This window comes from Triticum aestivum, chromosome 4B, assembly GCF_018294505.1.
Source record: "Triticum aestivum cultivar Chinese Spring chromosome 4B, IWGSC CS RefSeq v2.1, whole genome shotgun sequence".
Lineage (NCBI taxonomy): Eukaryota > Viridiplantae > Streptophyta > Magnoliopsida > Poales > Poaceae > Triticum > Triticum aestivum.
The window spans coordinates 567,374,042-567,400,837 of NC_057804.1; positions in this window are offsets into that span (position 1 = coordinate 567,374,042).

The following is a 26,796-nucleotide window of genomic DNA, read 5'->3' on the forward strand; positions in this document are numbered from 1 at the left end:
AAGGTGACACGTTCCCTCTCAGAACCACGAGCCTTCTTGAGAGAAGCTCCGATTTGCAAGAAGCTTATACCCAAATTTGTTCCTATTCGGCCAATTTTTTTTACCACGGCATGGCACTACCATGACATGACACCATGCCAAGTATCATGATTTTAAAACCAATTTTCTCAATGTTCTCGATCGAGCCACGATGCCCAGATATTTGAATTTTATTCTCATTTTTTGCATGGGACCTAGAAATTCACCCGAGGACACAAATGTGATTTTTCAACCAACTTTGGTGCAGGGGAGCATGTGCTTGTAGTTCAAATTTTAATTATGCACATTAAATGACCAAAAACTCAATTAATGTGTAAAAAGGCCAAACGAAGCCGGAATGATTTCCAAAATTTAACAGGGCACTCATGTACTTCTATGTTGCCTTTGTAAATAAACTCAAGGGGAGAACGTATATCATTTCGCAATCAAAGGTGCACGCTCCCTCTCAGAACCACGAGCCTTCTTGAGAGAAGCTTCGGTTTGTAAGAAGCTTATACCAAAATCTGTTCTTATTCAGCCAATTCTTTTACCACAGAATGGTAGTACCATGACATGACACCCATGCCAAGTTTCATGATTTTCAGACATGTTTTGGATTTACAAGAATTTAAACCAAGTTTCTCAATGTTCTCGGCTGAGCCACGATGCCCAGATGTTTGAATTTTATTATCATTTCTTGCATGGGACCTAGAAATTCACCCGAGGAGACAAATGTGATTTTCAACCAACTTTGGTGCACGAGAGCATGTGTTTGTAGTTCAAATTTGACTTATGCACATTAAATGACCAGAAACTCAATTAATGTATAAAAAACGACAAACGAACCCGGAATAATTCCAAAATTTAACAGGGCACTCATGTAGTTCTATGTTGCCTTTGTTAAGAAACTCAAGGGTGGGGGCAGCGTATATGGTGGCACGTTCCCTCTTAGAACAACGAGCTTCCAAATCGGCCCAATTTTTTACCACAACATGTTAGTGCCATGACATGACACCATGCCAAGTTTCTTGATTTCCAGGTGAGTTTTGGATTTACATGAATTTAAAATCTAAGTTTCTCAATGTTCTTAGCCGAGTCATGATGCCCAGATGTTTGAATTTCATTCTCATTTCTTCCATGGGACCTAGAAATTCAACCAAGGACACACATGTGATTTTTCAAAAAACTTTGGTGCACCGGAGCATGTGCATGCAGTTCATATTTAGATTATGCACTTTAAAAGTCCAGAAACTCAATTAATGTATAAAAGGCCAAACGAACCCGAAATAATTCCAAAACTGAACAGGGCGCTCATATAGTTCTATGTTGCCTCTGTAAAGAAAATCAGGGGGGAGGCAGCGTATATCATTTCGCACACAAAGGTGACATGTTCCCTCTCGGAACCACGAGGCTTGTTGAGAGAATCTTCGGTTTTCCAAGAAGCTTATACCAAAACTTGTCCCAATTCAGCCAAAAATTATACATATGAAAACAGGGTTTAGATTATCCCGAACATCTCACTACCTAGACCAATAATGTACTATGATTTGAATTCAACATAAAATGGATACAAATATTTGAATTGGAGAGCGTATGGTACATGTAGTTCATAGTGAAATATGATTACTGCTATATGCATGTTTTTTGTTATCAAGGTAATATTTAAATTATTGTATAACTTGACAACAATCGTATTCAAATAAGGAAAATTTATTCAAATTTAGTCCATATGGTAGACGACAATATATATGTTCACGTGGTGGAGTAAAATGTTCATATATGATGGAAGATCAAAATGTATGACTACATCAATTATAAACCGCAAGGTCACCTAACGATGTATTCGAATTCAACATAACATGGACTCAAAAATTAAAATTCGAGATCATGGCATCTGTAATCATATAAAAAGGGACATTACTCTTTCTTTGGTGAGAATTGATTTGATTTTTGTTGTTGTTGAGGGAAGTGCGAATCGATTTGGTACTGTGCAGGGTAATCTTCTTCTCCTGATTTTTTTTACATTTTTCTTGTAGTTTTTTCAATGGCATCTATAGCAATATAGTAAAAGGGGACATGACTCTCTTGTGTCTTGTATGAATTGTTTTTTTACACGTTAAGTTTGTTCTGTCGAACAAGGAATCCGCACCTTGTTATCCCGAAATTTTCAAGCTCGAGTATCTTTTGTCTCACCTGCTTTGAAACTCCCGCTTCTTCAACCCGCGCCGCGCCTTGTTATCCCGAAATTTGGACGCGTGCGAGAACTCCCTCCTCATCCGAAATCGCTCCCGTAGCCCAGACACACGAAATCCCCCTTCTACCCCTCAGCCAGAAATGAAGCTCCACGTTGCAGTGTCAAAACCGGTGGCGGTATGCTGGTAATTTACCCTACATTTCAGACAAGCGCGTCCCTAAGCTTGGATCCCCCTCCCCCTTCGCCCACCCCCCCCATTTGTACATCGAGGCCGCCAAAACTCGTGAACCCCAACGCTCCTCCGTCGGCCTCCCGACCGCCGCCCAGCCGAAGACTCTTCCCCGACTATGTCGTCCATCGTAACAGCCCGCCGTCCCTCATCCACCGCACCGGATGAGGATCCGTTGTCGATCTCGTCGTCCCGCCGGATCAGCCGCCCCGTCCTCCACCTCCAAGGAGCTGCCCGGACGTTCGCCTTGTCTATCGCGCCACCTCAATCCCCACAGCGCCGTCTTGACCTGCACCACCGGAACCGCAGCACCCTCACCAATTCCTCCGATGAAGCCGAGGCCAACTCGGCGCCACCAAGGAGGTTCTGCACTCACCGCTGCATTTTATCTTTTATTCAATCTCACGGGGCTGCCGATGCTCGATACCGAGCAGACATGGCGGGTCTCCATCGACGGAGCCGTCGCCGGCCACATCATCCATGGCGTCTCTCCCCCATGTCATTGCTTCCTCGACGACGACTTCCACAACGGCACTAGATGCAGCCGCTCCGGCTCTCGCTTGCATTGCGGCTCTGTTCTTGCTGTCGGTCGCACTACTGCACTGTTCCTGCTTTCGTTCGTGCTTCTGCTCTGCTCTTGCTCTCGCTTGCACTGCTGCTGCTGCTACACGACCTTCGGCAGCTACAGGAGTTGCTGCTTTAGCACTCGCTCGTGGTGCTACTGCATGACTTGCTCTCTGCTAGTGTGTTCCCTGCTCGAGCGTCTGCTGATTTAGATCACTGCTTCTCTGCTACTAGTGCTCGAACGCCCTAAACATCTATTGCAATGCTCTCTTACTAGTTCAATCAGTTTCGACAGTAAAATTCAGTTTTGACTGTGAAGTTCATTTTCTTCATTTAAGTTCAAAGTGAATAGTACTTACAGCATCTGTCGGAGCGGTCGTGGCGCGGCTGATGCGTTTTACATCTAGCACTTTTTGGTGATGTATTTTACATCATCTATTGCAGATGATATTAGGGTCCCACTTCAGATTAACGTTGTCTGTCTTGTCATGCTTCAGCCTTGTCGCCATACACCTTAGCGGAGCTGCTCCAACGACGGACCATCCATCACAATGGAGAAGTACCCTCGGCGCCGTTTCCACAGGCCTCAGATCTTCTTCCCCGCCTCCGATAGTCACACCAGCATCATCACCATAATCGACGTCCAACCCAATGATGCTGAGGTCCACAAGGCTATGCCAAAGAGGTTGTACACTCGTCGCATCACTTTGTTTCTCCATTCCTCTGTTCTTCCAATTCATGTGAGCCAAACACCCAGGTTGACTGAAATCCTATGTTTCCAAATGCTTTGTTTTGCACGTGCATTCCTATCCTATTCCTGTGTGTTTCCTGTCCCTGCATTTATAGAATCCTCCAATTCTAAGGAGCCCTTACAGATTTACTTCATTTTCAGATAGGCGTCAAAGAAAACTATGTGTGTTATGTCCTGCTCCTGCCATGTCGTCATCCACCCCAACTGAGGTGCACCATCGACAGAAGCGTTAACTGCAGCAGAGATCCCCCTACAAACTTTCTTTCGCCGCCTTAGATCATCTTCCCCATTGCCGGCAGCCACTCCAACTGCATTACCATCATTGACTGAGCAGATGAACCTGAGGACTACACAGTTCCGGAAGAGAGGTTGCAGTCTTTCGTGTTTGCTTACGTTATACAACGGTTATTATTACCTGCTACTTTATCGTTCAATCTTGAGTTTTGAATTGCCCATGGGTCTCATATCGAGCCAGCAACGAATAGTATCTATCTACTATCTGGTTCATCTGGGGTCTCCTATGTGGTTCATGTTGGGTGGGCAACAAACAATAGATGATCCATTGTCTATCTTTTTAAACTGAAGCTATAATCTACCTGCTATCATTAGTTTTGGATCCATCCACTCGTTTGCTACCATCAGTCTTGATTTTTGCATGCACCCCTTAGGCCTTACAAAATCTAACTATTTTTATTATTATGCATGTCAGATATTGTACACAATCGTACTGAACATGTAGAGAAAAAAAGAAGACTGTTGCGTGCGAATATAATGTCATGCAGACGCCGCTCCATGGTGGGCGAATTGCCCCCCCCCCCCTCCTGCATTTCCAAATTGTATTCCAGAGGAAGATAACTGTTCAGATGGAGATTCATAAGGAGCCGACCATGCCTGTTTACCACCTGAGGTGTTTGCTCTAACCTGGCATGCTGATGTTGGTCATATCATGCATATGGAGCCTTGCATTGCTTACATTATACATCTTATATGTCATCAGCTTAGTTTAGATTTGCTTCGTGTGAATGCTACCTGTTTGGTTTCTATATCATACTCCCACCATTCCTAAATATTTGTCTTTTTAGAGATTTCAACAAGTGACTACATACGGAACAAAATGAGTGAATATACACTCTAAAATATGTCTATATACATCGATATGTGGTAGTCCATTTGAAATCTCTAAAAAGACAAATATTTAGGAACGGAGGGAGTATATGGGAATTATGCAATGCCATCTTCTTTAGCCAGGCATCATATACGTGAATCATGCAATGCCATCCTCTTTAGCCAGTCATCGTATATGTGACTTGTATCGTGCCATATTTTTTTCCATAATGTATTCCATTTGTCAACAATGTTTATACATTCATCTACTCTTCCTGTGCATCAGCCATTTGAGTCGGTCATGGGAAAATCTGGAGTGAAAACAAGGTCTTCTGAGCAGTCAGTGCTACCTGTCGATGCGGATTTCTTGCTGGTTACAGATAGCTCCTCAGAGGAGGATTCAGAGAGAGATGACCAGTCGTATCCCCCCCCCCCTCGAGGTGCATGCTCTAACTTGGCTGGGTTATATTGCTCATGTCATGCATATGGTGTCTTCCATTGTCATGCCATCTGCTTAGATTAGACATGCTTTGTGTGAATGCCTCATGTTTTGCCTTCTATATCAGATATGTGAATTATGCAATGCCATGTTTTTCAGCCAGTTATCATATATGTGAATTATGCACCGCCATGGAGCCAGGCATCATATATGTGAATTATCTCATGCCATATTTTTTTCCATTACGTATTCCATTTGTCGACAATCTGTGTATATTGAACTACTCTTCATTTGTATCAGCCATTTGAGCCGGTTATGGAAAAATATGGAGTGAAAACAAGGTCTTCAGAGCAGGCAATGGTACCTGTTGAAGCATATATTTCGATGGTTACAGGGAGCTCCTCAGAGGAGGATTCAGAGACAAATGACCAGTCCTATATCCCACCTGAGGTGTATGCTCTAAGTTGCAATGTTTATATTTCTCATATGATGTATATGGTGTCTTGCATTGCTTAGTTTAGACATCTGAATTCTATCTGCTTAGTTTAGAGATCATACATGCGAGTGCCAGCTGCTTAGTATATGAATCAGTTATGTCAATTATATCATGCCATCCTGTATACTTAGACAACATGTATGTGAATTATTTCATCCCAACCTATTTTAGAAACACATCATATAGTTTTGTCATGTCATCCTGTTTAGGTACTCATCATATGTTGAATTGTGCCATTATATCCTGTTAAGTTATCCATCATATATCTGAAATTGTGTCATGCTATCCTGTTTAGTTAGGCATCATATATGTGAAATTGTGTCATGCTGTCCTATTTGGTTAGACAACATATATGTGAATTACCACATATGTCTATCATACAATGTCTGTACGTTCAATTTCTTTTCTTGTTTATCATCCATTTGAATTGGAGGGGGTGATGGCAGTATCTAAGGGAGCAAAAACCCGTTCTTCACAAAAGACAGTGCTACCCGTCGATGCAGATAGAACCATGGGTGTACTGGCCCACAAACTAGCCCCACCACACACAATCGAGACTCTTCCAGATTGCACACTTACACCATTGGGCAGAGAACCAGCTACAACCCATCTAATCGCAACCCCAGCGGATAGTAACCCACTTATAGTTGACAAAGCACCATGTCCACAACAGAGTACCCCCCACACGAGCAGTTTGTAAAGCTACTGCAGTGCCCAAAGCACGAAGACCACCACAACTAACCCAAACTCCACGTTTAAAGCAGAAGAGCAACTGTTCTCAGGTCAGATTTCGTAGCTATGGTCCATACTCCTTTGTTGTTGCATCATTGTATTTACTCATACCAACTACTTTAGAATTTGAAGGATCCAATTGAAACTCCAATGGCACAATAGGTATGTTTTAAACCTATTTCTTTAACTGGATTGCTGTTCTAACTTCTTGCTCTATGTTGATTTCAGTTTAAGTTGTATAAACAGTTATGTTCTCATGTGATGCACATTACAAGTGCTGCCAATGCTGTGTAGTTTCTCACACTTATATTCTGTCTATGTTGATGTGTCTTAAAAATATATGAGTTGAACTGTCACTCTATCTTGATTAGGGAACATAAACTAGAATGATATGGGCAATACAGTGACCATAGTACATAGATATATGTTTGTTTCATGCTGTTATCCTGTCCACCTTACTATTGAACAGGTTTACCAAAATGAGTTTCGTATACTACAAGCTAAACCTGTGATGTGTCTGCTTGTTTCTCTTGTAGTATGCAAACAGAATATTGGAGAAGAGCACCCCACTATGCAATGGTAGAGAAAGTAATGCAGATAAGGTTCAAGATAGTGAGACAACCCTGTTGGTCTCCAAGAAAGGTGATAAAAACGATCTTGTAGACAGTGAGAAAACCCCACAGTCCTGCGTTGATGTAGTGTTCGAGTTACTAGCTAGTACCGCTGGCACAAGCTCTTCGAACTCGCTGCCTGAATCACTTCGGCTTCTTTAGTCTCAGCTACAAGCTGAAAGGCATCAGTCAGCTGTGCTGCGGCAAGGAGCCGAAGGACTGAGGAAGTCCCTGCAGAATTCAGATGCGTACTTTCTTGTGCAACAGCAAGCGCTGGAGGATTTAAGCGCCAAACAAGAGAAAGTTAATAAGCTTGCTAAGCATCTTGCCAGCATTATGGGTACCCAAGATATTGTTTCTTGAACTCTTCTGAAGTGGTTTCAGTTCTAGTCTTGTTTTGCTGCGGCGTTTATATGCTACTTTGTTCCCTATATTTGCACTGGTGGCGAACTTTGATGCCCTGTGGATGTAATATGTGTAATAGCCGTGATAGCCTAGCATAAGTTGCTTGCTTATTTATTTCCTTGTTGTCTTGTTTATTTGTTTGCTTGTAGTTAGTGCAGTTCTTTTTCCGCGGTTTGCTAGTGGCTGCAATAACCTATTTTTTAAAACTAGGCCACAATAACCATTGGCTAATATTTACTGTAGTGACACTGGACCTCCTACGGGCCGTAGAAACAGTGGGCCTTCTATGGGCTATAGAAAAAGTAGGCCTTCTACGGGCCGTAGAAACAATGGGCCTTCTACGGGCCGTAGAAACAATGGGCCTTCTACGGGCCGTAGAAACAATGGACCTTCTACGGGCCGTATCATCAATGGGCCTTATACGGGCCGTATGATTGGCCAAACATGGGCCAATAACAGGCCGCATTATGGCCGTAAACGGGCTAGAGTTGGAATTGTTCGTTCATGGGCCAAACATAACAGGCCATTGTTAATAGGCTGTATTTGATGACGCTATAAAAATAGCCCAACGTATTGACCACAAACGGGCCGACTGTAACCACGAGCTGAATTTGGCCCACAAGCAGAAAATGACAATAACGGGCCGTAAGTAAACGAATGCTGGAAATGAGCTCAAGAATAAATGGGCTCTGAGAAGGCCGAAAGATAACATGGGCTGGAAACGGCCCAACAGAATAACGGGCCGTTAATGGGTATAAAGTGATACACTGTTCATTACGGGCCAGTTTCACCATGGGCCGTTAATGGGTGTAAAGTGATACATTGTTCATTACAGGCCAGTTTCACCATGGTCCGTTAATAGGCCAAGAGTTACATAGGGCCTCATATGGGCCGAAAGACGTCATGGGCCATACATGGGCCAGAAGTGAAAACGGGCTGGAATCATATTGGATGGCCCAGATGACGCTATTGGGCCTAACTTGGATAGGGCGTAACGAGCCTTGGGTTAGCGGGCTGTAAATGGGTTATATGCAAACAGGCCGTTAACAGGCTTACCATGGGCCGGCCCACCACCTTTTGACCAAGTCAAACGGGCCGGCCTTTTCATAGGAATGGGCCTCTGTTTGGCCGTGCCACGTGTCGACGTATCATAGGCGACTTCTGTCCAATGAGTGGATGAACTCTGTCCCAACAATGAGCCGACACGTGTTTCCTCCAGCCAATGATGATTTTACACGTGGAAAATCCCCATTGGTCGGGGCTGTTAATGGGTTATCGGATCCAAAACCCGACCTGATAGCTTAACGGCGTTCCATTATGGTGGATGCCACGTGTTGGTCACCCTTGATGAAAGCACTTCTGTGACGCGCGATTTATCATCATGGAAGTGGACACTTCCGTGATGATAATTTTGGTAATGTCATGGAACACTTCTACGACAGCACATGTATGACTATCTTGATTCTGTCATAAATGTGTCATGGATGTACATGCATGACAAAAAACGCGACCTACTGTGACAAACACGTATCATCACAGAAGTGTATTTTTTTGTAGTGATAGCATCCCCAAGCTTATGACTTTGCATATCATTAGCATCATGGATAATCAAAGAGTTCATACTAACAACATTGCAATCATGCTCATCATTCAAAGATGCTTTGTCAAACATCTTGTAGAATTCTTCTTCTATCAATTGAGCACAATTTTCCTCTCCATCATTTTCAAGAAAGGCATGATAAAGATGAATAATATGATGTAACCTAAATTCCATTTTTTTGTAGTTTTCTTTTTATAAACCAAACTAGTGATAAAACAAGAAACTAAAAGATTCGATTGCAAGATCTAAAGATATACCTTCAAGCACTTGCCTTCCCGGCAACGGTGCCAGATAAGAGCTTGATGTCTACTATGCAACTTTATTCATGTAGACTCGTGTTGGGCCTCCAAGCGCAGAGTTTTGTAGGACAGTAGCAATTTTCCCTCAAGTGGATGACCTAAGGTTTATCAATCTATGGGAGGTGTAGGATGAAGATAGTCTCTCTCAAGCAACCCTGTAATCAAATACAAGAAATCTCTTGTGTCCCCAACACACTAAATACAATGGCAAATTGTATAGGTGCACTAGTTCGGCGAAGAGATGGTGACAAAAGTGTAGTATGGATAGTAGATATGAGTTTTTGTAGTGCGGACAATAAAAACAGCAAGGTAGTAAATAGTAAAACGGAGCACAAACGGTATTGCAATGATGGAAAATGAGGCCTAGGGTGCATACTTTCACTAGTGCAATCTCTCAACAGTGCTAACATAGTTGGATCATATGATTATCCCTCAAAGTGCAATAAAGAATCACTCCCGAGTTCCTATTAGCGGAGAACAAAAGATAGAAATTGTTTGTATGGTACTAAACCACCTCAAAGCTATTCTTTCTGATAAATCTATCCTAGAGTTCGTACTAAACTAACACAAAGCTATTCTTTCTTTCTGATCAATCTAACCAAGAGTTCATACTAAAATAACACCATATGACACACATCAACCAACTCTAATGTCACCTAGATACTCCAATGTCACCACAAGTATCTATGAGTTAATTCTATGATATGCATCAAATAACTTCATGATCATAATATTCAATCCACACAAAGAACTACAAGGAGACCCCAAAGTTTCTATCGGAGAATAGATAATAAAAACGTGCATCAACCCCTATGCATAGATTACCCCAATGTCGCATCGGGAATCTGCAAGTTGAGTGCCATAACATACATCAAGTGAATCAATATGATACCCCATTATCACCTGAAGTATTCATACCGCAAGACATACATCATGTGTTCTCAGATCTGAACATCCAATCCGACAAGACAAAACTTCAAAGGGTAAATATTCAATTCATCACAACAAGAGTAGAGAGGGGAGAAACATCATATGATCCATCTATGTTAACAAAGCCCATGATATATCAAGATCGTGACATCTCAAGATCATGAGAGAGAGAAAGAGATTAAACACATAGCTACTGGTACAAACCCTCAGCCTCGAGGGTAGACTACTCCCTCGTCATCGTGGTGGCCGCCAGGATGATGAAGATGGCCACCGGTGATGATATCCCCCTCCGGCAGGGTGCCAGAACGGGCTCCCGATTGGTTTTCGGTGGCTATAGAGGCTTGTAGCGGCGGAACTTTTGATCTAGGGTTATTTATGATGGTTTCTCTATTTATAGGATTTTTTGGCTTTGGTATCACGCGAAGATGGGCCTCGAGGTGAGCACAACCCACCGGGGAACGGGCAAGGGCCCAGGCATGCCCCAGTGTCTTCTGCCCTACTCCTTCACCTTCTGGCCCTTCCACGACGCTTGGGGGTCTCTTTTGTTCCAAAAAATCGTCAAAAAGTTTCAGATCATTTGGAGAACTTTCATTTCTGCACAAAAAACAACACCACGGTAGTTTTGCTGAAAACAGCATCAGTCTGGGTTAGTTCCATGCAAATCATACCAAAACCATATAAAAATTTTGTAAACAAGGCATGAATACTTCATAAATTATAGATACGTTGGAGATGCATCAAATCCCTACTCGCTCACATTGATATTGATCGATGTTCATCTCCATAGCCCATTAATTTTCCTAGTTGATGTGAGAATTTCTCCCGTCTTTTTTGTCTACTACCACCTTCTATCTCACCTAAAGTTCTATACCATGACTCATGCTCATGTTTTGTGTGAGAGTTGAAAAATCTGAAGCGCGTTAAAAAGTATGAACCAATTGCTTGGCTTGTCATCGGGGTTGTGCATGATAAATACTTTGTGTTAACAAGATGGAGCATAACAAGACTATATGATTTTGTAGGGATAACTTTCTTTAGCCATGATATTTTGAAAGGACATGATTGCTTTTTAGTATGCTTGAAGTATTATTGTTTTTATGTCAATATTAAACTTTTGTTTTGAATCTAATGGATCTGAATATTCATGCCACATAAAGAAAGATTACATGATAAACATGTTAGGTAGCATTCCACATCAAAATTTTATGTTTTTATCATTTACCTACTCGAGGACGAGCATGAATTAATCTTGAGGATGCTTCATACGTCTCCAGCGTATCTATAATTTTTTATTCTTCCATGCTATTATATTATCAATCTTGGATGTTTTATATGCATTATTATGCTATTTTATATCATTTTTTGGGACTAACCTATTAACCTAGTGCCCAGTGCCAGTTGTTGTTTTTTCCTTGTTTTTTTTCTTTACAGAAAATCAATACCAAATGGAGTCCAAATGGAAAGAAAATTTTTGACGATTTTTCTTGGACCACAAGACACCTTGGAAGCTTCGGGAGGAGGTCAGAAGGGACACGAGGCGGCGACAAGCTCAGGGGCGCACCCCAGGGGGGCACCCCCCAAGCTTGTGGGCCCCCCTTGGCTCCTTTAACCCTAATTCTTCTTCTATAAATACCCAAATATTCTGCAAAGACCAGAGAGCAAACCAAATATACTTTCCCACCGCTGCAAGTTTCTATCTTCGTGAGATCCCATCTGGGAACCTTTTCTGGTACTCTGCCGGAGGGGGATTCGATCATAGAGGGCTTCTACATCAACCTTGCTTCTCTTCCGATGATGTGTGAGTAGTTTACCACAGACCTACGGGTCCATGGCTAGTAGCTAGATGACTTTTTCTCTCCCTTTGATCTTCAATAAAATGTTCTCCTCGATGTTCTTGGAGATCTATTCGATGTAATCTTCTTTTGCAGTGCGTTTGTTGAGATATGATGAATTGTGGGTGTAAGTGCATCTAGTGCCTCCCCTAGTTGGTTTTGGAGTAGACGACAAAGTTGGTTGAGGGACTAATGCGTTTGTGAGAATTGCAGGATAACACAGGTAGTGTCCCTCATTGATTCGGTTTACCTACCGGAGATGACCCCTAAAAATGTATGAAGACATTGAAGACAATGGTGGTGTGTGAAGAGGTTCACATTGAAGACTATGACATGAGAAGACATTGAGTGAAGACTATGGAGCGTGAAGACTGAGTTGTTTCGTTGTTTCCTTTTCTTTTGTGTTGAGTCATAGGAACCACCGTACTGTTAAGTGGGGTCCAAGTGAACTAAGTCAGAGTGACTGAAGTGATGCTCAACCCAAATCCTATGTCTCGAGCGAAGACAATGAGAGCAAATCTTATCCAGAGCTGGATGAGTCAGCTTTGCTTGTAGCCCAAGTAAAGTTGCCGTGTGTGTTTGAAATCTGACCGTTGGAACACGTGTCAGTTGCTTAGTGACCCAGGGTCATTTCGGACATATCAGGTTGGGTTGCCTTGTGGCTATAAATAGCCCACCCCCTACACCATAAATTGGTGGTTGCTCAGAGTTAGTTTACGACTTTTGTCGTTTTGAGAGCAACCCACCTCAAAGCCTTTGAGAGAGAAATCCTTGCGAGGACAAAGCCCAAACACCCAGAGCCAAAGAGTGTTAGGCATCACTGAAGTCTTTCTGTCTGTGTGACCTGAAGACTTATTACACTTGAGGACTGTGTATCCTCCAGCCGGTTAGGCGTCGCGTTCTGAGCATCCAAGAGTCATTGTGGATTGCCGATGAATGAAGTCTGTGAAGGTTCGGAAGTCTACCTTGAAGACTTACCAGAGTGATTGGGCGAGGACTGTGTGTCCTTAGCTCAAGGGGAATAAGGTGTAGACGCGGTCTTCTGAGTTGAATCTCAGCCTCCCTAACCAGACGTACAGTTGTCACAACAACTGGAACTGGTCCAACAAATCCTGTGTCTTCAACAAGTGACTGGTTCTATCCCTTCCCTCCTTTACTTTGAGTTTGTCTTCGTGAAGTCATTGCTTATCTGTCTTATCTATTTGACTTCATTGCTTGACTACTATTGTTCATTGGCTTCATACTATCTTCCATCCTGATCGTTACTACCTAGCTGCTATTAGTCTTCATACGTTACCACTATTGCATACTTTACTATGGCTTGCTTTGTGTAGTTTATCTTCCGCTGCATATCAATTAGGTCATTTCTATTGTTTGTCTTCAAAACTTACATGTTTTGAAGACTTTGATAAAAATCTCCTATTCACCCCCCCTCCTCTAGTCGATAACTAGCACTTTCAATTGGTATCAGAGCAAGGTACTCCCTTGTTCTGTGTGATTCGGTTTAACAACCTGGAGTTTAGCTATGTCGACTGCAGGGATAATCAAAGTCTCCGCTGCCTGCCCCGTGTTTGATGGAACTGAATATCCCTACTGGAAGAATAAGATGCGCATGCATCTTGAAGCCATTGATGTCGACCTCTGGTATGTCGTCAAGAATGGCGTTCCCAAAACTGGTGAAGGTGTCACCCCTACTGATGTCAAGAAGTTCATTCAACTGGACTCGACTACAAAGAATATCATCTGTGGTCATCTGACCAAAGGACAGTATGGCCGTGTGAGTGCTCTGGAAACGTCAAAGCTCGTCTGGGACTGGCTGTCCAAGGTCAACGAAGGCGTCTCTACACAGAGAGATCAAAGAATCAGTGTTCTTCGCAACCTCTTCAACCGCTTCAAGAGAAATGACAATGAAAATGTCCAACTCATGTTTGATCGCCTCACCGACATCACAAATGAGCTACAGGCTCTCGGCGCCACTGAGATCACCAAGCATGAAATCGTCAAGACGCTGCTGAGATCTCTTGACAGCTCTTTTGACACCCTTGTCCTCATGATACAAGAACATCCTGACTTGAAGACTCTCAATCCGTCTGATATACTTGAGAGGCTCAACACACATGAGTTCCAGCTTTCTGAGAAAAGAGATATCTATGGCCCCAACTATGGCCTAACTCGTGCTTTGAAGGCAAAAGTTGTTTCCTCATCTGAAGAAGAAGAATCTGACTGCGGTTCTGATGATCTTGAAGACATTGGAAGGGAACTTGTTATGCTTGTGAAGAAGTTCCAGAAATTCACCAAGAAGAAGGGCTTCAGAAAGTCTTCACGATCCAGTTCAAGAAATGATGAAGCTTCCACTCAAGACAACAAGAAGAGAACATGTCACAAGTGTAAGAAGCCTGGGCACTACATCTCTGAGTGTCCTCAGTGGGCCAATGAGAAGAAGAAGAAGAAGAGCAAGGAATATGACTCCGATGATAGGAAGAAGAAGAAATCATCAAAGTCTTCTTCCAAATCCACATCAAAGTCTTCATCTTATAAGAAGAGCTCATCTGGCAAGGCTCATGCTTTTGTTGGCAAGGAAATGGATTCAGAGGAGGAGTCTGCTTCTGAGGAGGCATTGCAAGTCTGGCTCTAGCCACAGCCTACGTTGCCAAGTCCATCTTCAACACTGAAGACAATGACTCCTACATCAATGCTGATGATGACAAGGACGATCCTGCTCCCACCTAATGCTTCATGGCACGCGGTGCCAAGGTAAAATCACACGATGCTTACTTTCAAACATCAAGTGAAGATGATTGTGAATCTAAACCCAGCTACAAAACACTTGCTAAAATTGCTACTGAACAACAAAGGGCTATGGAACATACTCAAAAACTGTTAGACAAAAGCGATGACCTGTTGGACGCGGAAATGACACGTTCACAGTCCTTAGTTGAAGACATAAAAAATCTTCATGCTAAGTATCAAGAACTTGAAAGTCTTCATGAGACGCTCTCAACCACTTATGAAAAGCTCTCCTATGATTATCTTCAAAGGAAGCAAGAGCTTGAGAAATTGAAAGCGACTCATGAAGATCTTCAAAAAGAGAATGAGTCATTTTGCGCTCAACAGATCAGTCTCGCTCAGGATGGATTTGAACCACCATGCTTAAAATGCATTGAGCGTGATAACGCTGCCTCTGTTGCTGAATGTTCCACTGCTGCTACTGTTGCTCTGTCTTCAACTACTGATGTGGAAACTAACCCCTCTTCTGAGGATACCACTGCTATTGTTGATGAAAATGCTAGGTTGAAGACATTGCTTGAAACATGGATGTATAAAAGTCTGAAAGGGCACCAGACACTTTGCGATGTCCTCAAAAAGCAGATTCTGAACTGAAACCCTAGGAAAGAGGGTGTTGGGTTCGAGAGGAAAATGAATGCTGATGGTTCCTACTGGAAGCCTAAGCAGTATCCCAAAACCACATGGGTTGCTGCAAAGGAACCTTCAGTGGATCCATCCACCTTATCTGGCTTTACCTGTACTAATCCTATTATCATTGATGAATCCTTTGATGCAAACTATAAATTGTTCAAAAATCAGAATGGTGAAGTGTTTGCTAGGTATATTGGTACTAACTGCAGGAATGGACCCCCAATGAAGAAGATCTGGGTTCCCAAAAGCTGTCTTGAAAATCTTCCTGTGAATGTGGTCATGACACCGCCAGGGAAGAAGACAAACCCCAGACCAAAGGCGTCACATGGTCCAACGGCTTCATACGGAAACAGGACTCACCTGAGTAACCCTAACGCCAATGTTTTGCAGGGAAATCAAACTCAAACTTATGAATATGAGCGCGTGTCTTCAAACCGCTATGTTCATAGGACTAAGAACTTTTCTGCTTATTCATATGAGTATCATTCATCTTCTGCAAGGCTATTTGCTAGGGCTCCAAAGCCGAAATTCTCAAATGCTGCACTTAGACTCATTGCTTCTAAGCCACCCCTAAAGATGTGGGTGGTGAAGAAGAACTAACTCTCTTTTGCAGAACATGGTCTCCAGCCAGCAATAAAAGGCGTCCGATATTATTGTTGGGGACCTAAAACACAAAGGGACGCATGATAAAATGACTTACTATGTATTCCACATATGAATTGCTTACCTGTCATATTGTGTGCTAACTTTCATCTAATCTATGATAATCCAAGTGAGCATCAAATGCTTATGCTTCACAACATACCTTGTGAAGCCTATCCTCCTAACTGCACTGTAGGGTATGACACCTCGTGCTTCAGAATGGATTATGGACAGCGGATGCACTAATCATATGACTGGTGATCGAAGTCTTCTCATGGACTCAACCTTACGTCCATCCGACAAGAGTCAAATCACATTTGCTGACACTGGTAAAGGCAAGGTATTAGGTCTAGGTAGAGTTCCAATCTCAAAGTATCAACACATGGATAAAGTGATGCTTGTTGAATCCCTTGGATTCAAACGTCAAGAAGAAGCATGTCATAGGCATCGAAAGTGTCAAGTTCAAGAAAGATCATTTGTGTGGTGCCTGCGAAGCTGGAAAGATGACAAGGGCCAAGCACCCCTCGAAGACAATCATGACGACATCTCAACCCTTTGAGCTGTTGCACATGGACTTATTTGGCCCTACTCACTACTCCACCCTCACAACAACGGCGTGTCTCTATGGCTTCGTCATTGTTGATGACTACTCAAGATACACATGGGTGCACATAATTCTCTACAAGACTGAAGTACAAGATGTCTTCAGACGATTTGCCAATCGAGCAATGAACAATTATGGCATGCAGATGAAGCATATCAGAAGTGATAACGGCACTGAATTCAAGAACACCGGGCTTGATCTTTATCTGGATACAATGGGAATCACTCATGAATTTTCTGCTCCATACACACCTCAGCAAAATGGCATTGTTGAGCGCAAGAACAGAACCCTCATTGAGATGGCTTGAACAATGCTCGACGAGTACAAGACACCAAGAAAGTTCTGGCCTGAAGCTATTGATACAGCTTGTCACATCATCAACCGTGTCTACATCCATAAGCTTCTGGGCAAAACATCCTATGAGCTCCTCACTGGCAAGAAGCCAAATGTCAGTTACTTCAGAGTCTTTGGTGCTAGGTGCTGGATCAACGATCCCCATCACAAGTCAAAATTTGAACCCAAAGCTCACGAAGGCTTCATGCTTGGCTATGGAAAGGATTCACACTCTTAAAGAGTCTTCAACCTCTTCCACTACAAAATCGTTGAAACTATGGACGTGCGATTTGATGAAACCAATGGTTCACAACGAGAACTCCTGCCAAGCACACTAGATGAAGCTCCTTCCAGTGAATCTATCAAGCTGATGGGAACTGGTGAAATCATGCCCTCTCAAGTACAGCCTGAAGAGGAACTTATCATTTCTGCACCTAACCAATCAGAAGACAATGCACAAACTGAAGACAATCCTCCAAATGATGACAATGATCAGCAAGAGCAAAGTCTTCATCCTGTTCATCCTCGTGTTGCAAATGAAGTACAGATTGAGAAGATAATTGATAGCATCAATGCACCTGGTCCACTTACTCGCTCAAGAGCAACACAGTTAGCAAATTTCTGTGGGCATTTTTCATTTGTGTCAATATCAGAACCCAAGAAAGTTGTTGAAGCCTTTATGGAACCTGAATGGATTCAAGCCATGCAAGAAGAACTTCAATAGTTCAAGATGAATAATGTTTGGCAACTTGTCAAGCGCCCTGACCCTCGCAAGCATAACATTATTGGCACTAAATGGATATATCGGAACAAACAAGATGAGCATGGTCAAGTCATCAGAAACAAAGCACGTCTAGTGGCACAAGGATATACTCAGGTTGATGGAATTGACTTCGATGAAACATTTTCTCATGTGGCTAGGCTTGAAGCTATTCGCATACTGCTAGCCTATGCTAATCACCACAACATCTTGCTATATCAAATGGATGTGAAAAGTGCTTTCCTTAATGGCAAGATTGAAGAAGAAGTGTATGTTGCTCAACCACCTGGCTTTGAAGATCCAAAACATCCTGATATGGTGTACAAACTAAACAAAGCACTGTATGGCCTCAAACAAGCTCCTCACGCTTGGTATGACACAATCAAAGACTTCCTGAAGAGCAAAGGGTTCAAACCAGGATCCCTAGATCCCACACTCTTCACGAAGACATATGATGGTGAACTGTTTGTGTGCCAAATATATGTGGATGACATAATCTTCGGCTGCACCAACCAGAAGTATAGTGATGAGTTTGGATACATGATGCAAGAGCAATATCAGATGTCCATGATGGGTGAGCTGAAGTTCTTCCTTGGTCTTCAAGTTCGTCAGCAAAGAAATGGCATCTTCATATCTCAAGAAAAATATCTCAAAGACTGCCTGAAGAAGTTCGGCATGCAAGATTGCAAAGGTTACATGACGCCAATGCCAGCCAAACATCATCTTGGTCCCGACGACAATGGTAAAGAGTTCGATCAAAAGGTATACCGCTCCATGATTGGTTCTTTACTTTACCTATGTGCATCTAGGCCAGATATTATGCTTAGTGTTTGCATGTGTGCTCGATTCCAAGCGGCACCAAAGGAATCACATCACTTAGCTGTGAAGCGAATTCTTAGGTATTTGGCTTACACCCCAACACTCGGATTATGGTATCCAAAGGGCTCAAGATTTGATCTGGTTGGATTCTCGGATGCTGATTATGCTGGTGACAAGGTGGATCGCAAGTCAACATCAGGAACATGTCACTTTCTGGGACGATCACTTGTCTGTTGGTCTTCAAAGAAGCAAAACTGTGTATCACTCTCAACTGCTGAATCTGAATACATTGCTGCTGGATCTTGTTGTGCTCAGCTTCTGTGGATGAAGCAAACTCTCAAGGACTATGGCATCAATCTGAAGCAAGTCCCTCTCTTCTGCGACAACAAAAGTGCTATCAAGATTGCCAACAATCCAGTTCAGCACTCGAAGACAAAGCACATTGAAATTCATCATCATTTTCTCAGAGATCATGTCATGAAAAAAGATATTGACATCATTCACGTCAACACTGAAGAGCAACTGGCAGATATCTTCACAAAGCCCTTGGATGAGAAAAGGTTTTGCAAGTTACGGTGTGAGCTAAATATCTTGGAATCCTCAAATGTCCTGTGATCAGGCACACATCCTAACACTTATGCATGTTGATGACTTTGATGTGCAACGCACGTAGTAAAGTATATCTTCAATCAATGAAGACTTACATTCTGAGTGTGAATACATTAAAGTGGAATTTGACTTCGGAGCGCCACGATAATTGTGCGCCGTGTCTGGGTCTAATACTTCCTACACGATGGGTAACGCCGCCACCAAATTTCTTAGTTTGAAGTGTTTCACTCATGGCGTTATTGCTGAATATCTTTGCATATGGATTTGTCTTCAACTTTCAACTTATCTTCACGATTTACTTCAGTATGTTGAGTTGATTGCTTTCTCATATATATATATATATATGCTAGTATTCTGTCCTCTACAGCATTCACTTATAGCTATGTCTTCATTGTTGAATCTTTTGAACTAAGTGAATGTGATCGGACCCTAATCTCTCTATGCTTACTATCTCAAACTCTATCTGTCCAAATCATATGCATTCTGCTGAAACTGTCGAATGTCTTCTCTGTATCCTTGTCAGCAGAAGACACAGAGACAAACATCAAGTCCTCTTTAAATGATTCATTTTTATTGTCGATATCCGGAGAAGCCGGAACAACCATCTGACAAACTTGGCGGGCGTGAGAACGTGGGACAACTCTGAGTATGTTGCATGCTTGCCACATGTCCCACGGATGTGAACAGACAGGGGCACCTGCGTAATTGCGCTGTGACGCACACCTACTTATAAATACGTGTCCCCTGCGGTCAGAAAACCTTCTTCCACCTCTCCACCTCGTCAAAACCCTAGCGCCACCGCTAGCTCTCGACGACGCCGGCGACGAAGCGCTTAGCTGCCGCGACTTCTCCGACGCCGTCCTCACGCCAGCCGCGGGCATCGTCCTCTCCGCCGCCGCCGTAGGTGTCCTCCGTCGCCAAGTTAGGGCACGGTGGATTGAACTGCTTGGTCTCCTTTCATCCCATCTAGCAGTTCATCGTGTGGTAAATATAACTCTATTTTTACCATCTTTTTGATTCTCAATGATTCATCCAATTTAGCAAACTTGGTTTCTGTCTATACAAAGTTAGATCTATTTTGTCTACATCTTATACTGCCTAGTATATTCACTTAAGCTTCACATCTAGTTAGATTCCTCACTTGTACTTATTCACGGATTCGTACAAATCTGGAACCGACTCTCAACATATAAGTGAATGTCTTCGCAACATGAGGTCAATGTCTTCAAACTGATTTATCTTCAAAATCTTCTGAGAATGCATATGACCTCTTCCCCTTCCCTCGCATCTCTAATGCTGTCACAGGTACATGTCCGTGGGAGAATCCCTAGGTTCTCATAGTCTGCATTCATTTGCAGAATTCTTACAGCAACACATTGATTCTCCTGAAGCCAGTTCCTGTCTGACCAGCAAGCGAAAGCCTTTGAAGCCTTTGAACATATTGAAACCATTCAGTTTGAAGTTCATGGCTGCAGAGAAATCAGTAAGGAAGGGTGGCAGACAGCATCGTGGGGGAACTTCAAAGGATCTGCTTGATGATCTTGCTGAAATCTACAAAACAAATCCTGAAGAGGATTACAATCAGCGCAAGACTCGAATCCAATGGATTCGACGCTATTGGGCTGAACAGTGGTTCAAGTACAAGTTCGTGACCCAGGAGTACGCAGAGAAGAATGCTATCAAGAGCCCTTGGGGTGATATTCTCTATCGAGGCCTTCCCCCCAAGAACAAAGCTGAAGCCATTGCGCAAGAATTCTATCCTTGCATGGTTCGTGGACCACAGCCTGAAGAAGCCGACCCATCATCATTGCTCTGGTGTCGTGACAACAATCTATTCAAGCGCAACTTCCAGTATGCTAAGGCTTTGGCAAAGGAAAACAAGAAGTCATGGGGATTAGACTTCAATCCTAGACCCTCTGCTCCCCGTGATGATGGCACACGTGAAGCTGAAGAAAATAGAATTGGCCCCTTTGCAAACCTTGATGGCCTCATCTCCTACATCTTGGTACAAGGTGCCAAAGTGGATCATTCTGACAATGATGCTGATTCTGATGAAGCCCCAGCTCCTCCTCCAAGGCCGCAGAAGCCAAAGAAGATTAAGGCTTCAACATTAGCTGCACCTCCAAAAGCTTCTCGTGTGAAGCCACTGGCTGCTGCACCTCCTGAAGCCAATGTGCAATCTGAAGATCTTTCACGCATCTCCAAGAAGACGGAGAAGAAAAAGAAAATCATCAAGAGTACTGATCAGGCTTTGACTCCAGCTGCTATTCTGCGTGAAGAGCACATTGATCTGTCCAGCGATGACGATCTTGCAGATGATGCTCTTGAGCAACTGATCAAGAGCAAGGAAGAAGCAGAGATCTTCAACAACTTGCCTCTCTTTGACGTGGCAGTCATTCATAACTTCATTGATGAGTGGTTTGACACACCAAATCTCAGCTTTGATGATCTGCAACTTCCAATTGGCCTCAGCGTTGCCTTCAATGGCACCATTGCTTCTGAGCTAGCTATTGCTCAGCGCATCGTTGAGCTGAAAAACAAAATTAACTATGAAAAGGCTCAGTTCAAGAAGCATGTGGCAAAGCTCAACGTGCAAGATGTCAAGAACTTCAAGATCATGCTACACGAGCTCAAAGAAGCCTTTCACAAGAAGCGTGAAGAAACTCGAGGCTCCAGAGAGCGTATGAAGAGTCTGGCTGACAAGTGTGTGCTTGCCTACAATGAGGCTGAGAAGCGCAAGTCTCTTGGCCGTCCTGGCATTGACCCCAGGGTGGCAGCAAAGAAGAAGAAGCTCTCCACTGCCCAACCTGCACCTTCAAGTCAAGAAGCACCTCGCATTATCTTCCCAAGCAGCATGACTGGCTCAAAGCCAAAGGTCACTACTACTGCTTCAGAACAGAAGAAGACGAGGGCTGTCGAGGCTGAAGCTAGAAAGAGAAAGAATACTGAAGCCTCTGAAGCTGCTCCCTCCAAGAAGAAGCGCAAGATCAAGAAGAGTCGGGCTGCTCCCACAGAGCCCCTTGTTGTTGAACCCATCTCAGTGGTTCTTCCTGCATCTACAACCCAAGAACTTCGCATGACTGTTCATGAGCCTGCTTCCACAGAGGCTCCTGAAGCTGAAGAGATTCCAGCAGTTGATCCAATCACTGCTGAAGACATTGGTCATCATGACAATGTTGAAGATGATGAAGTTCTTCCTCAAATTGAATACAATGTGGTATCATCGCCTGTTCATACGAACAGTGAAATCATCAGCATTGGTCATCCTCTGACGCCAATTGCTCAGGATGCTTCATGGGTTGATCGCCCACAAGAACAAGACTCCCCCAGCACTCCCCAACAACACCAAGCCACACCATCCGTGCAAGTTGAAGAGGATGAGGACCTACCCACTCCATCTCCAAAGGTGTTGCCTGTACTACAAAGGCTTCGCAAAGGACCAAGGCCTCAAGTCCCTCTTCCGAGTGTTCCAGAAGGAGAAGTGCATCATCAACCTGTTGCACGTCAAGTGTTTTCAGAAGCCACTCCTGCTGTGAATGTCTCCGAGTCTGAAGCCCCTGCTGCTGATGACAATCCGGCTGCATCAGCCGATGAAGAACGTCAAGAAGAACGTGTCCATACTCCCCCCATTCCTGAAGAAACTGTTCATGAAGTGAACGTGTCTGTGCCTGACCCTCCAGCTCAGCAAGTGGGGGTTGAAAATCCTGAAGCTGCCACTACCAACGCAAGTGAAGCTCATGACATTGTCATGACTGAAGTTAATGTGGAGCTTGAACCAAACGGTGTGCCTGAAACCAATGAGGCAACTACTCCTGAAGCACCTGTTGTGCATCCTAAAGCCTCAGCTGCTGCCACTGCTCCTATTCCGCCACCAAGGCCCTATAGAATCGAGCAAGCATACAACCATGGCGAGCTAATCACAGTAAGATGGCCCGTTCTGGTCCCTCCGCTTACTGTCTCTGGTCCTCAATTTGACTATCACATTAAGCATAGGCCTCGGGTCCAGAAGCCAAAGCCAAGACTGCCAAGGTTTCCCGGTACTGCCACATCTGTCGGGTCTTTCAATGCAAATGGCTTCAAGAGCCACAACACATTCTTTGACAGCTCAAAGAACCCCTACACGAAGCCAAGAATATCATCAGATCGGTTCTGGAGTCATCAGCAGCGAAGCTATTACTCCTGTGTTCTGTATGATCAAGGGCGCATTTTCCCTCATATGCGCCTCGACACTGAAGCCATTGCTGGACTGCCGTGCTTAGAAGAAGCACTTGATTGTTTTCGTGATGCTGGTCTGCTCAGCTTTGTCACAGACAAAGAACATTGGAATGAAGAGCTATTGCTTCAATTATATGCTACCCTCCACATTCGCGGCTACAACAGAGATATCAAGACCTAGGTTCTCGAGTGGATGACAGGAAATGTTCATCATGAAGCCAAAGCTCTTGACATCATTGAGCTTACAGGCCTATCCACTCCCGGAGATCTATATGAACCTGGTTGTCAAAAACACCGCAATGCACTGGAGAGCATCTTCCATAAGCCTGAACCCAATATGAGCCAGATGTTGAGCATGATGAAGCCTTTGCCACGTGATGCTGAATATCCAAAGGAGTTCTTTGTTGATGACCTTGAGTATCTGCCGCGCACTATATATCATATCATTAGGCGGACTCTATGGCCGATCAAAGGACATTCATCAGCTGCAAAACTTGATGGAGCCATGAAGACATTGGTCTTTTACATCCTCAATGGCATCAGCTTCAATGCGCAAGATTTCTTCATCAGGCAACTGGCTGCATCTGGATCTGACCTTTTCGGACTGAAGTTCTGTGCTCCATGGGTCATGCGCCTCATCAAGCAACACTCTGCTGTTAACTATCAACCGTCTGCTCGCAATCATGTGATCTTCCTACCAGAGGTTGATATGTCAGTTGAAGCCATATACCTAGAACCTGCCAAGAAGCCTCTTTGTCTTCAGAATGCTGAACATGAAAGCTTCACTCAGCCTATGGAAGGAGTCCAAGCTGTCACGCGTGTCTATCCAATGGCTGGGAATACTCGTCTGCCTCATCGTGCACCAACTGAAGCTACTGAGAGCACAATTGCTCAAAGGCCTCGGAAGCGCTCTCGGGTCCTCAATGACCGAGAACTTCTTGTGACCCTACATCAGAAGCAAGATAAGCATCATTTTTGGCTGAAGCGTCAGATGCAAAGCCTCTTGGTGGATGTAAATTGCATTCGAAACCTTGCCACCAAGAATGCATTTGTCACTCACGAAACTTGTCGGCGTTCATGGAAGAGTTTGACCCTACTCAGTGCTGAAGCTGATCTTCAAGATGATGGCTTCACTGAAAGATTCAAGTTTGACTCCACTCCTCCACGGAATGCTGTCATACGAAGAACTCCATCTCTTGAAGACTCTGACTATTCTTCCTCCGCGGCAACTGTAAATGCCAATGTGATCGATGATGAAGACGATGCAACTTCACCGCCCCCTACTTCTGCACGCATCGACACTGCACCGAGTTCGTCTGCACCGCCAAACGACAACGACAACCCTGCTGCTTCAACTACTCCTCATGAGGACGAGTAGATGCTCTATGTCTTCAAACCTTTTTGGTCATTACTGACAAAAGGGGGAGAAGCGTATGAGTTTGATAGTCTTCAAGCGGGTTCATAAGGGCGGTTCTTTATATTTTTGCCTAGTGCTTACAACTCTTGCTTTTGATACACTTCGTTCTTCGAGTTGTAACACTTAAACTTGATGGTCGTCTGCCACTTATTTGCGTTTCCACGTGTGATGATAACTTCCGCACTTAGATCATTCTGCAGACGTCCATTTTTCATTATGCATGTCATTCTCTTAGCTATATCATTTCATGCATGATGAATTATCCTCATAAGTTGAAGTGGATCTCCACAAGTACAACCTGCCATGTGCATTTGCATTCCAAAAGCAAATTATTTATATGCACATCTTCAGGGGGGAGCCCTTTCCACTTATGAAGATAATGCACTATCCTTTACAATTTCACATACTTCTTTCTCGTTGAAAACTGCAACCAGTTTGTCATCAATCACCAAAAAGGGGGAGATTGTAAGTGCATCTAGTGCCACCCCTAGTTGGTTTTGGAGTATTGACGACAAAGTTGGTTGAGGGACTAATGCGTTTGTGAGAATTGCAGGATAACGCAGGTAGAGTCCCTCATTGATTCGGTTTACCTACCGGAGATGACCCCTAAAAATGTATGAAGACATTGAAGACAATGGTGGTGTGTGAAGAGGTTCACATTGAAGACTATGACATGAGAAGACATTGAGTGAAGACTATGGAGCGCGAAGACTGAGTTGTTTTGTTGTTTCCTTTTCTTCTGTGTTGAGTCATAGGAACCACCGTACTGTTAAGTGGGGTCCAAGTGAACTAAGTCAGAGTGACTGAAGTGATGCTCAACCCAAATCCTATGTCTTCGAGTGAAGATAATGAGAGCAAATCTTATCCAGAGCTAGATGACTCAGCTTTGCTTGTAGCCCAAGTAAAGTTGTCGTGTGTGTTTGAAATCTGACCATTGGAACACGTGTCAGTTCATAAGTGACCCAGGGTCATTTCGGACATATCAGGTCGGGTTGCCTTGTGGCTATAAATAGCCCACCCCCTACACCATAAATTGGTGGCTGCTCAGAGTTAGTTTACGGCTTTTGTCGTTTTGAGAGCAACCCACCTTGAAGCCTTTGAGAGAGAAATCCTTGTGAGGACAAAGCCCAAACACCCAGAGCCAAAGAGTGTTAGGCATCACTAAAGTCTTTCTGTTTGTGTGACCTGAAGACTTATTACACTTGAGGACTGTGTATCCTCCAGCCGATTAGGCGTCGCGTTCTGAGCATCCAAGAGTCAATGTTGATTGCCGGTGAACGAAGTCTGTGAAGGTTCGTAAGTCTACCTTGAAGACTTACCAGAGTGATTGGGTGAGGACTGTGTGTCCTTAGCTCAAGGGGAATAAGGTGAAGACACGGTATTCTGAGTTGAATCTCAGCCTCCCTAACCAGACGTACAGTTGTCACAGCAACTGGAACTGGTCCAACAAATCCTGTGTCTTCAACAAGTGACTGGTTCTATCCCTTCCCTCCTTTACTTTGAGTTTGTCTTTGTGAAGTCATTGCTTATCTGTCTTATCTGTTTGACTTCATTGCTTGACTACTATTGTTGATTGGCTTCATACTATCTTCCATCCTGATCCTTACTACCTAGCTGCTATTAGTCTTCGTACGTTACCACTATTGCATACTTTACTATGGCTTGCTTTGTGTAGTTTATCTTCCGTTGCATATCAATTAGGTCATTTCTATTGTTTGTCTTCGAAACTTCCATGTTTTGAAGACTTTGATAAAAATCGCCTATTCACCCCCCCCC